Below are 4,654 nucleotides of genomic sequence, written 5' to 3' on the forward strand. Positions count from 1 at the left end.
TCTCGAGAAATCTGTATGCAGGTCAGGAAGCAACAGTTAGAACTGGACATGGAACAACAGACTGGTTCCAAATAGGAAAAGGAGTACGTCAAGGCTGTATATTGTCACCCTGCTTATTATATGCAGAGTATATCATGAGAAACACTGGGCTGGAAGAAGCACAAGCTGGAATCAAGATTGCTGGGAGAAATATCAATAACCTCAGATATGCAGATGACACCACCCTTATGACAGAAAGTGAAGAGGAACGAAAAAGCCTCTTGATGAAAGTGAGAGGAGAGTGAGAAAGTTGTCTTAAAGCTCAACATTCAGAAAACGAAGATCATGACATCCGGTCCCATCACTTCATGGCAAATAGATGGGGAAACAGTGGAAACAGTGTCAGACTTTATTTTGGGGGGCTCCAAAGTCACTGCAGATGGTGACCGCAGCCATGAAATTAAAAGATGCTACTCCTTGGAAGGAAAGTTATGACCAACCTAGATAGCATATTGAAAAGCAGAGACATTAGTTTGCCAACAAAGGTCCATCTGGTCAAGGCTATGGTTTTCCCAGTGGTCATGTATGGATGTGAGAGTTGGACTGTGAAGAAAGCTGAGCACCGAAGAATTGATGCTTTTGAACTGTGGTGTTGGAGAAGACTCTTGAGAGAGTCCCTTGGATTGCAAGGAAATCCAACCAGTCCATTCTAAAGGAGATAAGTCCTGGGTGTTGTTTGCAAGGACTGATGTTGAAGCTGAAACTCCAGTACTTTGGCCACCTCATGCGAAGAGTTGATTCATTGGAAAAGATTCTGATGCTGGGAGGGATTGGGGGCAGGAGGAGAAGGGGACGACAGAGGATGAGATGGCTGGATGGTATCACCGACTCAATGGACATTAGTTTGAGTGAACTCCAGGATTTTGTGATGGACAGGGATGTCTGGCGTGCTGCAATTCATGGGGTCACAAACAGTCAGACAAGACTGAGTGACTGAACTGAACTGAACTGAATGGAGTGAGATGTTTACTGAAAACAAGACCTAGGTCTCAGAGTCCTACACTTACTGCCTAGCAATTTCTACCTCACTAATACACAGCAGACTGTTGCTGGGAATGTAACAGGACCCCCATTCTCAAACAGCTCACGTTCTAGGGGCTTCTCTGCTGGCGCAGTGGATAGGAATCTGCCCGCCAATGCAGGTAACGTGGGTTCAATCCTTGGACAGGAAGATCCCACACACCATGGAAAAACTAAGCCCATACGCCACAAATACTGAAGCCCGCACTTCCCAGAGCCCGTGCTTGGCAACAAGAGAAGCCGCTGCAATGAGAAACCCTCACACCACAATGAAGAGTAGCCCCAGCTCGCCACAACCTAAGACTGCCTGTGTGCAGCAGCACAGATCCAGTGTAGCCAATAAATAAATAAGTGAAAAAAATTTTTTAATTAGTTACAAAAAAAAATTCACATTTTGAAACATGAGGGGAGGGCAATAGGGCACAACCTTTCCCAAGGACGCAATATAAACTGATTAGAATCAAATGGGTCCAAGATGGCAGATAAGTCAACTTGGATTAGACCTTGATCTTCATTACACATTGTAACACCTCAGCAAGCCAAATGACACTCCCAGAGGTGCCATGAGTTTGATGGTCAACCGTCAAAGACCAAAATGTGGGCTGTGGCCCAATTCCTAGAAATCTTCCCCTCTTCCCTCAAATTGTTCAAATAATCCTCCCACTCATTAATCTGTGAAAGCACCCATCCCATAAAAGCTAACCACGGTGGCTTGCAAGGCCGCACTTGCCCTCTGGAACAGCCCACACTCTGTGGAGTGTGTTTCTCTCTGAATAAATCCACTTCTTACCTATCACTTTTTCTCTCACTGAATTCTTTCTGCGATGAGACATAAAGAACCTGAGCTTCATTAGGTCCTCAAACTTTGTGTGTGATCTCGGTTGGAAGACTGTGGGTTTTGGCTGGGTTTGAGTCCCAGCCAGGTGAGTTTGAGTTCCATATTGGGCTTTGGCTGGGCTCAAGCCCTGGCACATGGGTTCAAATCCTGTTACATGGATTCAAGTCCCAATCTCAGGTAGACAGTTTCAGTTCTAGTTCAGCTCAGTTCAGTCGCTCAGTCGTGTCTGACTCTTTGCGACCCCACGAACCGCAGCACGCCAGGCCTCCCTGTCCATCACCAACTCCTGGAGTCCATCCAAACCCACGTCCATTGAGTCGGTGATGCCATCCAACCATCTCATCCTCTGTCGTCCCCTTCTCCTCCTGCCCTCAATCTTACCCAGCATCAGGGTCTTTTCAAATGAGTCAGCTCTTTGCATCAGGTGGCCAAAGTACTGAAGTTTCAGCTTCAACATCAGTCCTTCCAATGAACACCCAGGACTGATCTCCTTTATGATGGACTGGTTGGATCTCCTTTTAGTTGTAGAGAGGGAAGCAAAAGTCAGCTTTGAAGGTGTGGTTTTTCATATGGGACTAATGTCTCAGAGACCACTGAAGGGTAGGGGAAGGTGGGAAGGGAAGAGAAAGGGCAGTTCTAAATGCAGGCACTGATGGGACAGGGGCAGGCTTTGCCCCAGCCAGGCTGGCAGCTTCAACACACCTGTTCTCACCCAGGGCCATCCTGTCCCCACCCCACCCAGTTCTTTGATGATGTCTGGGAAAAATCTGTGGTTGTCACAACTAGAGTGGGGAGGGGCTCCTGGAATCAAATAGGTGGGGGCCAGGGATGATGTTCAACCCCCCACAGTGCCCAGGGCTCCCCCCACAGAGGATTATCTGCCCTGAATGTTGAAGTATCATGGGGGAGACCCTGCACTAATATTATTCTGACCTGCTGATGCCCCCAGATTCCTGCTCAGACAGGGACTCTATCCAGGTCACCTCTGTGTACTGAGGTGACCTCACTTAGGGTGGGCAGGAGATCCAAGATGAGCACTGGGGATGAAACCACAAGTCTGTGTGCCCACTCCCCACGCTACACCCCAGGGGTGATGGCATCAGTCACTTCCTTGTGCAGTTAGCTTTTCCCTGAGTCACTCTCTCTTGTCAAGGTCTCTTTTGCAGGTTGGATATCCTGGAGGTGATATTGAGAGCAAGGACTGGAGTGAAGCTTGCTGATGTAAGAGGTACAGAGAACAGAGAGGGCTATCATACGATCCAGCAACCCCATTCCTGGGCATATATGAAGACAAAACGTTAATTCAAAAAAAATACTAATAGTCATAGTAACACTATTCACAATAGGCAAGACTTGGAAGCAACCTAAATGTCCATTGACAGGTATGGATAAAGAACATGTGGTATGGCTATACAATGGAATATTACTCAGCCATCAAAAAGAATGAAATAATGCCATTTGCTGCAACATGGATGGAACCAGATATGGTCATACTAAAAGTAAGTTAGAAAGAGAAAGATACAATATGATACCACTTACATAGGGAATCTAAAATATGACGCAAATGAACTTACCTACAAAACAGAACCAGACTCACAGATGTAGGGAACGGACTTGTTGCCCAGGGGGAGAGGGTTGGGGAAGGGAAGGGCTGGGAGTTTGGGAGTAGCAGATGCAAACTATTGTATTGGCGCTAGTGGTAAAGAATCCACCTGCCAACGCAGGAGACATAGGTTTGATCCCTGGGTCGGGAAGATACTCTGGAGAAGGAAATGGCAATCCACTCTAATATTCTTGCCTGGAAAATTCCATGGGCAGAGGAGCCTAGCAGGCTACAGTCCACATGTGTATGTGCTAAGTCACTTTAATCGTGTCCAACTCTTCGCGACACTATGAAACAAAGACAGCCAAGCTCCTCTGTCCCTGGGATCAGAATACTGACTGGAGTGGGTTGCCATGCCCTTCACCAGGGGATCTTCCCAATCCAGTGATCAAACCCATGTCTCTTATGTCTCCTGCATTGACAGGCAGGTTCTTACCACTAGCGCCACCTGGGAGGCCCTACAGGCCATGGGGTTACAAAAGAATCGGATATGACTGAGCACACACAGATGAATCTTCCTAGAATATATAAGGTGGATAAACAACAGAGTCTTAATGTATAGCACAGGATATTCAATATCCTGTGACAAACCATGATGGAAAAGAAAAAGATCGCTTTATTGATAGATTCAGTTCCTAAGTGACTGAGCCCTTCCTCCCCCATGGTTCTCACTGCTGCCCAAGGCTGCTGACTTTCTCACCACAACCATGGTCTTCAGGTCCAGGGCAAGCCACCTGCAGACCACCCATACCTTCCCAGGGCTGGCAGCTCTCATAAGCTACTGATGGCAAGACACACCCAGAAAGCAAAAACGTGACCATGAAAATATACTCAGGCATGTTCAAATTGAGGAAGTAACATTCTTATCTCTGTTTAGTACTCACTTGATTTTAGAATAGCTTAGATTGACAAAAGTGTTGAAAAGATCTGTACAGAAGGTACGGCGTGGCCCTGGACCCCTATTTCCAGCACATTACATTAGTATGATATGCTTGTCCCAACTGAAGAATCAAGATAGATACATTCAGTTCAGTTCAGTTCAGTCGCTCTGTTGTGTCCGACTCTTCACAACCCCATGAATCACAGCACGGCAGGCCTCCCTGTCCATCACCAACTCCCGGAGTTCACTCAGACTCACGTCCATCAAGTCAGTG

Source organism: Bison bison, unplaced genomic scaffold, assembly GCF_000754665.1.
Source record: "Bison bison bison isolate TAMUID 2011002044 unplaced genomic scaffold, Bison_UMD1.0 scf7180017864492, whole genome shotgun sequence".
Lineage (NCBI taxonomy): Eukaryota > Metazoa > Chordata > Mammalia > Artiodactyla > Bovidae > Bison > Bison bison.